Source organism: Echinops telfairi, unplaced genomic scaffold, assembly GCF_000313985.2.
Source record: "Echinops telfairi isolate 266 unplaced genomic scaffold, ASM31398v2 ScPeMD7_12;HRSCAF=54, whole genome shotgun sequence".
In the NCBI taxonomy this organism is placed as follows: domain Eukaryota; kingdom Metazoa; phylum Chordata; class Mammalia; order Afrosoricida; family Tenrecidae; genus Echinops; species Echinops telfairi.
The window spans coordinates 9470699-9483643 of record NW_022103909.1 but is presented as its reverse complement, the minus strand read 5'-3'; the positions used below and the strand labels follow the sequence as shown (position 1 = coordinate 9483643).

General features: G+C 38.9%; 1 protein-coding gene across 1 annotated transcript in view; it reads right to left on the bottom strand.

Annotated features, from left to right (window-relative positions):
• NELL2 (neural EGFL like 2) overlaps window positions 1-12945 on the bottom strand; it is a 438054-nt gene that overhangs the window by 261630 nt on the left and 163479 nt on the right. The gene's annotated exons all lie outside the window — the stretch shown is intronic.

Genomic DNA, 12945 nt, shown 5'->3' with positions numbered 1-12945 from the left:
TTTGCTCTGCTCTCTGAAGCCACAGCACTTTCTACACCTCTCTAACATGACACCAGGCTCATTATTCTATAATCTATTGCCTCTTGCTGAACTGTAAAGTTATTAACAAGAAGAGCTGTACTATTTTGTTCAGATTTCAAGCCTATAGCCAATAGCCTGGAAAAATAAAGATTCGCCCAATGAATAAGGAAATGTGGTCTCTCATCTCTCTTCCACTCATTGATCACAATGGTTCACACATATTTATCTCTGCAGTCAAAGCTCTTTCTAACTTACAGGCAATGACATATAATATTCCCTCTCTGAAGAATACCCCACCCACCCACCCACACACACACACATGCTCACACAAGTGATCATTTGGGGACCTCATTCTTCTGTTAATTTTTAAGAAAAGTCCATTTTTAATTCCAATGCAAATGATGTCCCAATGTTTTTCTCTCACGGTACTTGTTATCCCTGTATTGCATTACGAAGTCCTGTTGGTGCAACAGTGAAGCCCTGGGCTGCTAACTGAAAGGGTGTGCAAATTCACTCAGCAGCTCTGTGTAAGAAAGACCAGCAGTCCGCTCTCGTAAAGGTTACAGCCTAGAAATCTCTGTGGGTAGCCATCCTCAGCCACATGGAGCCATACATAACGAGTCAAACATTGGACCAACACCACTTAACAACAGCAACAAAGTAAAGCATTAGCCACAATTTATAATGACTCTGAGTGTGTTCTTAAGGCTAAGCATCAAATGATGAAAAAAAAAGTGGACCTTTTACTGAAGATAGTTTGAGAAGCAAAATGAGTATTCTTTGTGTATCTAAATGATATAAAATGTTCCTAAAACATGTAAAAAATATAAAATTCAGAATTTTCTAATAAAAATAGCTTATTGTGGTTGTAAAAGTTTTGGGGATTGGCAAAATTTGACTCCCATGACAAATCTACCTTAAGCTAGAAATATTTTCACAATTCCCATGGAAAAAAAATCAAAAGAATATTATATTTTTATACTTTAAATTATACGAAATTTAAATTTGGTGCCAATAAACACATTCATGCTTATTTGTGTACATGTTGTATACGGCTGCTTTTGTGCCAGAATTGACTGTTTGGGGTAAAAGCTATAAAACCCCAATTACCCACTATCTGGCCCTTCACAGAAAGGAAAATCAATCTCTAGTCAACTCAAAATACCATTTTATGCCAAATATGGTAATGTAATTCCCCTTGCTAAAGAATAGATGTGCTATGCACATGTGATCTAATTTTGGTCAATGAGAAATGAAGGCCATTGCAAGGATTTGTGGGAAAAGTAATTTTGCTCTTAAGAATGACGTATAGCTACAGATAATTGATGTATCTTTTATTTCTCTGGATGCACATGCATCCAGATGTAATTCAGAATGCTTAAATTAAGGCAACACAAAAAGGAGAGAAACAAAGAGAAGCAGAGATGGAATCCTGATACATCTTTACCTGAGTTCCCAGTCTACCAACTGCTTTTAATGTGAAAAAATAACCTGATTTTCCATCTATTTGTAATAATGTTTTCTGTACCTGGCCACCAATCAATACAGACAGAATCAAACTTAAATTGCGTGATGTGTTATAAAGTCAATGATATTAAAATAAATAAATAAATACTATAATTCATTTGTTATAGCAAGGGGCATAACCACAACTAAAATACAATATTCAAATGCTAAGAAAAAATGGGTTTTAAAATGAGAAAAGAACATAATACTACATAAGAACATTATTGTAAAACAAGTCAAGAACTTTTTCACAGAAAAAGAAATATACAGAAATGTACATTCTTTGATGGTTACGTGGGGTGGAAGAAGAAGGGTAAATTACTCACCACAAGGGCATATATACATGGTAACTTGAATACAGAGGGCCTCAATAGACAATAAGAAGGAGTTTGGGGGGAAATGATGGCGGCAGCGTAGATCCATAGATGTGCAAGCTAAATGGTGTGGGAGAGAGAAGGGGAGTAGCACAAGTATACAAGGGTGTGACAGAGGACATGTATACATAGGCATTTACCCTTCTGTAAATATACCCATGAATGCGGTGGCACACACAAGGCATAAAGTTAAGAGAACAAACACCTCGGGGAAAATCCATCGCTGGGCCTAGAGACTTAGGATCATTGTCCTGGCAGACACCAAAAGCAATTGGCATAAGATGGTTCACAAACAGAATGCTTTGTACCCTACTTTGGTGAGAAGCGACTAGGACCTTAAAAGGGCCTGAGTAGCCATCTAAGGTGTAACGATTGGTCTAGCCCTATTCAGAGGGAAGAATAATAATAAAAATCTAAAGGCGGGAAAATTTAGTGCAATGGATTAATGAACCACACAGACATCAGGCTGTAGGACCCTAAGACCAGACCACCCATACCAAATACTTTGAAAGGGATCACTTTAGGGCAACAGTTCTCAATCTGTGGGTCGCAACCCCTTTGGGGGTCGAACGACCCTTTCTCAGGGGTCTCCCGATTCGTACCAGTAGCAAAATCACACCTATGAAGTAGCAACAAAAATAATTTTATGGTTGCGGGTCACCACAACATGAGGAAGTGTATTAAAAGGTCACGGCATTAAGAAATTTGAGAACCCCTGCTTCAGAGGTCCCTAGATGGAGTGGAAGAAAAAAGTGTACCAATCTCCAAATTATAGAAAAGATCAAGTTTACTGCTTGGATAGAACACTGGTGACAGCTTGATATTATGGCCCTTAATAGCCCACCAGATTTGGAAATGAACACATGTTTACGGGTCACATTTCAGCTAAACAATAGAAAGGTTTATAAGGGGAACAAGAAGACTAGGGAAGTAGACACAGCTTAGAATAATCAACCATTGGAGAAAAAAAGGCAGCATTGCCCAATGACAAAAATCAGCTGGGTTGGGAAGGAAATGTAAACAGGAAGCATAGAAAAGACATGGAATAAATATATTTCATATTCATATATTTCATAGCAAATAGCCTTTTTGAACAACACAAAAGGCAACTTGACACATGGAATTCTCCAGATGGAATACACAGGAATTAAATTGACTCTAGCTGTGGGAAGATGCTATGCAGAATCTCAATCTCAGCAGCTCAAACCAGACTCGTAGCCAACTGTGGAACAGACCATCGATGGCTCATATGTAAGTTCAGGATAGAGCTGAAGAAAAGCAAAACCAACCCACAGAAATGACCTGACAGCAGTAGGCCAGTGTACATGTAGTCTGTCGCACGTAGGAAGTACTTGCACGTGCTCCTTAGCAGTGAAGACGGCCAGCTGGTACCGCAGTTCCTTTGGAGATCGCATCCGACAGAGCAGTCATTGGAAAAAGACGTCACGCTTGGCAGAGGGTCAGAAATAAAAATTTAAAAGGACGGTGACCTTCAGTTCACTCTGGCTACACTAGGCTCAAGCAAGACATCGATTCTGAGGATGATGTAGGACCAGGCAACTGTGTTCTTCTGTTAGACCTTCTAATGAAGAAGGGCTCTCTATTAGACAGAAACCACTCAATGGTATCTAACAACAATAGTATGTAAACGATTCAAAGTCGCTGTCCGGCTTTTCTCAGAAACTTCAAACTGATTTGTCGATATTAACAGCTTAGAGTAAAAATGGCATTAATAAATACAAGCCAACGCCCTAATACATAAATTGTCCCTTTATACTTCTATACCTAAAATGTACTCAAGAACAGCAGCAAAACATAATAAAGCACCCTTTTCACAGTAAATGTGCTTTACTAAATCATTGGTAAGCACAATATTTTTCTCTACTCTTTCATCTTTAAAAACAAGTCCTCTTATATTTCCTCATGAACCAATGTTTTATAAAATTACTTAAAATAGAGATCCTATTTAATGTATTCAACACCTCAATATACTTTTCTAATAAACCAAATATTACTCATGCAAATAAATCACATCTAAATCAATCAGTGTATTATTATCACCACTTCACCGGCAATATGCTCAATCTGGAGAAAAGCTTAGTTTCCATCAGACTTTAATTAAATAGAGTATACTTCGTTTATTGAATAGGATAGAAAATGTCCACGTTGCTTTGGCTCACAGAAGTCGAATTCCTCAACCTTGGACATTATTATCACAATAAAAAGATCTATCAATTTAGCAAATTAAGACAGAATGGATGGCCAAAGAAAGGATATTAAAGGTTGGCAAAGAAAGAGGAAGAAACTAGAAAATATGTGTATTCAAGTTAATATCGCTCTAGTTTATGGCAATGGTAGGATGGTGCATTTGCACTCCACTGGTAGATACGTAGGTACTATGAGAGGCGAAATGCCTTCGATGCCTACAAAAATCTCAGCACTAACTTCCTATCACTTCGATCCACATGAACCTTGCGTGGTGCCATCTGTCTCCTCCAGGAAAAGCGACCCCAAAAGGAAGTGCTGTCTTTTGTAACACAGATGGGAGTGAAGACCAGAGATTGAGAGGTAATGTGGCGGCAATTCAGTGTCTCCCAACAGGTTTCGCTAAAGGCAAACTGCAAAATAAATTTCCCTGGAGGATTCAGTATAGCAGGAACTACCGTCAAAGTGCAGGGATAAATAATACATGATCAGATTCTGAAAAATGTTTTCCTTATATCTATTCAAGGTTATCTCCTTCTCTATTACTTCTTTATTTTTTTTCTGATGTATTCTATGCATGAAAAATGTATCATTTTGCATTGCCCTATTGCTTTTCCTGACTTTGTTTTAATATTTTTCTGAGCATTTTTCTTTCCTCCTGTTATTTCCTAAACTCGACATAGGGAACACACATCAAACATTACTGCAGTGCTGACACCTCTTCCTGCTCATATGTTATTTCTTTCTCACATCGCCATCCCAACAGAAGAAATAGCTTTGTCACGTGCTCAGAGAAGAATAAAACATAATTTATGGCATACTGGTAATATTATACACATTTCCAAGATGTTAGTCTGCTCACTTGACAAGTGCAATGAGGTCATGCTCACAACAGAAATATAACGGAGAAGGGTATTGAGAAGGCATTGCAAGAGCAACTGCAAAGAGTGCTGGGAGAAGAGGGCAGATGATGGCAATGTGCAGAAGGTCATTATGTAAAAGGGCAATTCTACACCCAACATGAGAAATGCCACAACATAAGAAGCACTGTCTTATATACTATGTAAAACCTGTCACTTGGGAAATGTTCATGAGCCACGTGTGGTAGAACATATTCTCAAGTAGCAAGCTTATCCCCACAAAGGGGGGAAAGAAATTATGTAAAGAATGAAAGTAAACATGAAACTGGTGAAAAGAGAACATGAGAAATGGAGTACATATGCCCAGTTCTGTGTAACCTGCATTCCAAGATAAGTACCAGTCTCCACAAAGGGCCAAAGTAGAGCAGTGTTACTCTTCAAAGAGAAAGAAAGCCATTCAGAGAAGTTCTCTCTCTCTCTCTCTCTCTCTCTCTCTCTCTCTCTCTCCCTCTCTCTGTGTGTGTGTTTTCAAAAATAAAACCATTAACAAACATGCATGGCTAAGGGTAAAATGAAAGGGGAGGTACAACAGAAGGTGCTCCTAGCAGAACAGAAAGGTAGGAAAAGGGCATTTTTTATGAGACTGACACGCTACCTATTGCATTAACGAAGCTCCTGGACATTTTTTAAACCACATGTTTGAACAAATTATTTTGAGATTTTATATGAAAATAGACAGCTGCTAAAACACTAAGGTTGGGAAAGTGGCTGAATAAAAACAAAAAAAAGTTTCATGAACTTCATGAGCTTGTATGCTTTCCTTTATGTTGCATAATACAGGGAAATCAAGCAACTCTGAAATGTAGCAGACTCCATAAACACACAGAGATTGCAAATCTTGCCTTCCAGATGTGGAGCCGAGTTGTATTACCAGCCAAATGCACTGCAAGTACAGGCACAATCCATCTGTCACTGATTCAATGTATGTCGTTAGGATGCTGAACAAGTTTAGCAATACTTAGACACTCCGGCAGGCTAGGAAGAAAGTCTGGTGATCTACTCCCAGAAATCAGCCAAGGAAAATCCGGTTGCTCACAATGGTCCAACCCACAACTGATCCAGGGGATGGCCCAGGACTGGGCTACAGTTTGTTCTGTTGGGTGTTCATTGAGTCAGGGCCGATCTAACTGAATAGCAGAGAACAACAATAAGGAACTAAAACAGCAGAAAACAGAACAATCAGAAGTTCTCACTTCCAGAACCTTCACTAGAATCAAGTAAGCATTGCTCTAGGAAAATCATTTCTTCTATTACCTTTCTCAGGTGTCAGTCCCCAGGATGCTATGAAACCAGCCAAAGGAAACAAGACAGGGTAAAACGTCCAGGCCGGCCTCTGGATAAGGCTTGAGAACAAGCACTCCAATATTTTCAATGGGAAAATGAAGATAATAGATAATGAATTCAATCCATCAGATGAATTCATTGGAAATCTGTATTTCTAAAAGGGATCCAACATCAAAACAAAATGATGGCATGAGCAATAAAAGATGGACTATGAACTATATGTGTGTTTTTCCTGAAGAGCTACTGACAGGAGAAAACACAAAAATCAGGACTTGGCAACAGCCTTCCAGGCCTAAAGTTAGAAAGCAGAACAAACCTCCGAAAAGGGCTGTAAGGAGCAGATTAAATTACCACCGGATTTCATCAAGAATTCATCAAATGCTTAAACAATCTCCTCTGTAGGTCAGAAAAGACCAATCAGAAAATTGAGGTTATTAAGGAATGAGAGATAGGGTAATAGGAACTAAAATATAATTACAGAGTAAGTGAAAGCGGGAAGGAAAAAATAACAGATGGGTTAATAAATATTGCTTTGGGTTTGAGCAAATCAATTGTTCTTTAAAGATATTCATAGGCCACATAAATTTTTCCCCCATTCAATTATATTTTACTCTTCATATTATGGTTTAGGTTTGAGATCCTGATGGTCTCCAGGGAGAGGCTCAAACACTAGAGACCTATGAGCCAGTGCCATAACCATATTTCACATGCATTTCATTTGAAATTTATAGCTTTCCGTATAGTCCTTCTTAAAATGCTCATGAAAACTGCACAAATGCGTGCAAGTGTTAAATTCTAATATTCGTCTTCAAGAAACAAATATGAGGAAGAAAACAAAAATAGTTGATAAGATTAAGTGTTTACATATGTGGCCAAGCCATAACTGTATATTTTTTCCTATGATTATTTTTGCATTTAAAATTCTAAATGCATGTACCTAATAAACATGAATACTTCAGCTTTTAAGCTAGTTTTTCTTAATTTACTGAATAATAGGTACATCAAAATTTGAAATGCATAAACTTATAATTTTGCAATGAAAATTCAAAAATAAACTATTCTGTGCTTTAGTAAAACAATGCTTCTGTACCAAAACAAACCTACTGCCATTCAGTCGATTAAGATTTGCTGGAACTCTACAAAAACAGGCAGCTTGTTCTTTTTCCTACGAACTACTGGTGGATTTCAACAGTCAGCCTTGGGGCTCAGCAACCCAGTGCCTAAAACTGGTGTATTAGATAGCTATAAACCTCTAATTCAAACATTTCTGGTAAAAAAAATACCACCATTGTGCTTTACACAGATTGCTACAAAAACCACCACTACTATCAAACTGTCTGGCTATATACATTCAAAAGGAAGTTGTGACAGCAAAGAGTACCAGAAGGAGTAGGAACTCAGTTTTATCTACATAGTAACCACGCTCAATGTTTCCTCACTCAGTATTTAATAATGATCATAGGAGCACCATTTAATAAGGGGTTAATTACCTTGTCTCAGCCGTACAGTTGACCTACAGTATCTCCTTTGAACTCACAACAAAGAATCAAAGACATGAAAATGAGCTTAATTGATTTGCCCAGGTTCACAAGGCTCAAAAGCAACAGAGTGGATTCAAATCCACTACTGCCTAAAAGCAAGAAGGAGTTTCTGTGTCTTCCCACTCGTGGCTTCCCCATGTGTCCCAGACCCCACAGTGTTCTTCCCTGCAATCTTTACATAAGCAATCAGGTAGGCCTTTCTAGAAGAACACCAATGAGTAGGATGTATGGGTTTGAACTGCCAACCATTTGAGTAGCATCTGAGTACAAAACGATGGCCACACTACAACTTTTGACTTCCGACAAATGAAACTATATCCTTGAGGATTCACTCAAGTCAACCACAATTTAATTCGGAAAGACCTGGAAAATACCCTACAGCTCAGCCTAGATTTACTACTATCCCTCCCACCTCACTATAAAAGAACAAAAGGTCAGAGTTGACCCCCACTCTTGGCAACTCCATGACACGCAGTGAAGCTGCGCTCCATAGAGAGTGCTAGGCTTTTCTTAGATCACTCTGTTGGGTGGATACAAACTGCCAAATTTTCCATTAGTCATTGAGGCCAAACTGCATGACTCTATCTCTCTAAGTGCTTCTTTTTCACCTCATTTACTTCTCATTCCCTAAATACATATGTTGCTCTAGTTACCTATGTTCATACCACATCTTATCCTGAGCATCACCTGTATTCTCTGTGTACAGTACCACCATTCTCAGAACCCCCAAGGAAAAATGTTGGGGTTAACTCCGCTGCAAACTACATTCTATATTTTGCTAAAGTATGCTCGGACACAGCGACCCCACTAACTCACACCAGCAGGTGGTAAATTCCCAACACAACACACACACACACACACACACACTCAAGTAGAGCTGTCACACAGGGTCCCCAAAGTTGTCCTCTTTATGGAGAAGACAAGCAGGTTCAGCATTTTCCCCTAGAGTGCCAGTGAATTAGAACCATTGACTTTGGGGTACACAACTAAGTGCTTTAACCACTGTGCTACCAGGGCTCAGACATTCTCAATAGTATCCTCTAAGTCACTATGAGCATGTCAGGAATGAAAGGTAAGTCAGTACTTAATATGTGTTATGGACTGAATTGTGTCCCTCTCAAAGTATTTATATGTTGGAAATTCTAACATCTATAAGTCTAGTTATAATCTCTTTGGGAATAGACTCTTTGTTAAATCAGTGAAACTAGGATGAGGATATGGTACATCTTGAGTTACTCTCCACTGAGATATAAAAGTGGTTAAACAAGCGATTAAGTGGGCAGAGATGGGAGAGGACAGACATTATGCCACAGAAAACTCACCAAGGAGCCAAGGAATAAGAACATTCCCCCAGAGCCCACACAGAAAAAGACTTTCCTTAGAGCCAGCTCCTTGGATTCAGACTTCTGGGTTCCTAGCCTGTAAGAAACTAGAATTCTGTTTGTTTGAGTCACCTATATATGATATTTGTTATAGCAACACTAGATATCAGATACCATGGCTCTATACCAACGATCTAGCACTTGTACTTTCCAACATTTTCTCCTGGAGTGCATTGAGCAAAAGCCAAGTGATTGCCTACCACAGAATTGTTTATACATACTATCCTCTAAATAACCACGATTGGCTCCTTTCATTTAATTTAGGTCTTGGCCCAAGTACTGCATCTGCTAGAAATCAGAGCACCTTATCCCCATCCCATTCTATACCCTTAGCTGACTGTTTTTGTTCATGGTTCACTGAGCTTCACATGGTTGTTATCCTGTGAGATGCCTTTGAGGCAATTCAAACTCCTAACTATGTGCATCAGAACAAAATCCCACCTAGTTCTGCACCATCCACACAATTGTTCTTCTGTTTGAGCCCCTTGTTGCAGCCACTGTGTGAATCTGGTTCCTAGAGGGCCTTTTTTTTTTTTCTCCACTGTCTCTCTGCCAAGCATAGTGTCCTTCCCAGGGACTGTCTCCCCTGACAACATGTCCAAAGTACGTGAGACAAAGTCTTGCTGTCCTTGCCACTAAAGAGTATTCTGGCTGTATTTCTTCCAAAACAGGTCTGTTTGTTCTTTTGGTAGTCCATGGTACCTTCCAAAACAGGTCTGTTTGTTCTTTTGGTAGTCCATGGTACTTTCAATAGTCTTCGCCAGCACCATAATTCAAATGCATTGATAATTATTTGGTCTTCTTATTCAATGTCCAGCTTTCAAAAGCAAATGAGTTGCTTGAAAATTCTATAGTTTTGAGCAGATGCACTTTTAATCCTCAAAGTAACATACCTTCTTTTCAAAATTTCAAAGAGGCCTTGTGCAGCAGATTTACCAATGCAATGCATCTTTTGATCTATTGACTGCTATTACCATGAGAATTGATTTTGGACCCAGGCAAGATGAAATCCTTGATAACTTCAATCGTTCTCCATTTATCAGGATAACGATTGGTCCAGTTGTGAGAATTTTGGTATTCCTTACATTGAGTTGCAAACTGAAGGCTGCAATCCTTAATCTTTATTAGCAAATGCTTCAACTCCTCTTCCGTTTCAGGAAGTACGGTTGTGTCAGCTGCATATTGCCGGTTGTTCATAAGCCTTCTTCCAATCTTGGTACAGCATTCTTCACATAAGCCAGCTTCTATGATTATTTGCTCAGTATACAGACTGAATAAGTATGGTGAGAGGACACCCTCCTGATGCTCACCTTGCCTGCTTTAATAGCAGGCAGCATTTACCTTGTTGTGTTCATGACTGCCATTGATACATGTAAAAATTAAGCATGAGCACAGCAAAGTATTTTAGAATTCCCATTCATCTCAAGATTATTTGTAGTTTGTTATGATTCAAAGAGTCGAATGCCGTTGCATATTCTATGGAACACAGGTAAACAACTTTCTGGTGTTCTTTGCTTTCAGCCAAGATCCACCTGACATCAGCAATGATATCCCTTATTCCATGTCCTCTTCTTAATCTGGCCTGACCATCTGACAACTCCCAGTCAATGTAGTGCTGTAATCATTGACTGTTACTTCCATATGATATCAATGATTTTATTCTGAAATTTGAACGTTCTACGGGGTCATCTTTCTTTGTAATGGATATAAATATTTTTGGCTAATGTTTTCAATGCAGCTTGGACTTCTGCTAGTACCATTGTTTCTTGTTGATGTGCTACCTCCTGACGTGATGAAATGCCGACTGGTTCTTTTTCGTACAACGACTGTGTGTGTTCTCTCCATTTTCTTGTGATGCTTCCTCCATCATTCAATAGTTTGTACATACAATCTTTTGATAAGGTTATGCGAGGCTCAAATTTTTTCTTGGGTTCTGTAAGCTTAATAATATATGCCGATCTTCCTTTTTGGTCTGCTAATTCTAGGGTTGTACACATTCATTACAATATTTCACTTTGTCTTCTCAAGTTGCCCTTTGAATTTTTCTATTCAGCTCTTTAACTTCAATTCTTCCATTTTCTTTTAGCTGTGGTACAATTAAGGACAAGTTTCAGGATTTCTTCTGAGATCCACGTTCATCTTTTCTGTCATTCCTTTCCTTTTAACGGTGCTTTGTTTTATTCATATATGATGTTATTAATGTCATCCGATAACTTATCAAGTCTGCTGTCATTAGTGCTCAATGCATCAAATCTCTTCTTAAGATATTCTCGAAATTCAAGTGGTATACACTCAAGGTCATATTTTGGCTCTCCTGGACTGGATTCTTTCTATGCAAACAGATAAAATCCTAACACAGAATTGTAACACAAGATAGGTCTGAAAATGTCCTTTTTGAAAATACAATGCCATTCCTCTTGCATTTATCATGAATGGCATATCAACCATCTGATTTTCTGATTTAGAATGGCCAATATCAGTACATTTCAACTCATTAATAACTAAAATATCAAATTTTATATATTTCATTTCATTTTTAGTGACTTCTAATTTTCCTAGATTCATACTTCTAACATTCTAAGTTCTAATTATTAATTGATACTTGCAGCTGTTTGTTTTCATTTTGAGTCATACCCCATCAGCATATGAAGGTCCCCCAGGCTTCACTCCTGCAGGCTTTACTCCATCCACATCATCATGGTCAACTCCACCTTGAGAAAGCAGGTTTCCCTCGGTCATCGACTGAGTGCCTTCTGAAGTGAGTGGCTATTTTCTGGCACTCTCTCAGCCAATGTTCGGCTGCTTTCCATGTGGTTTCCAGGATCTGACAAGGTTTGGATTCTGTCTATAAGGTTTTCAGTGGCTAATTCTTCTAAATTGGAAGCCTATTTCTTCTTTGTAGTCTTTACTTCATCTGGAAACTCTGCTGAAATCGGTTTGCTCTGGGTGACCTTCCTGGTGGTGGAAATACCAGTGGCATAGCTTCCAGCATCAGAGCCACACACAAGCCACCACAGTACAGCAAACTGACACAAGTAGTGAGAATCTCACATTACTATAATGTATTTCTCCCACAGAAAGCAATCTGTGGTGAAGTGAAATTTTCTATTCATTCCTCAGTAATTCCCACCAAATTATTGGGTGGGATCATGGAAATGTGGTGTAGAGGACTCTAACTTGGTACTTGGTCTATTTTGCTATCCCTCTGCAGATAAGAGTCATCAGAAGCAGAGAGAGAGAGAACCCTGGAGTCCTCAAAAGGTATAGTCACCAATGAATCATGAGCAAGATTCCTGTCTGAATGGGAGGGACACCAGAAGCATCAGAGGTTATGGGGCTGAAACTAAAGACCAGGGGACTGAGATGCAAAAGCTAAGGCACCATGGGGGCGAGAGGCTGAGGGCCAGAGGGACACGTGACTGCTGACTGAGAACGGGTGCTGCTGTCGACCAAAAACTCTATCCTTCATATTTTCCGATCCTCACATGTGTTAATCTGTTAACTTTCCTAATAAACTCCAAAATTGTGAGTATTGTCGATGAGTTCTGTGTGGCCATTTCAATGGGTTATTGAACCCAGTAGAAAGGTCAGGTGCCTTGGGATGAATAGTTGGTGTCAGATTAGGCATAAAAAAGGATACTGGGTCATTGGTTTGTTGTTGCTGTTGTTTTGTTTTATATTGCTGCTCGGTTTTGCTCTGTCTTGTTTTTGT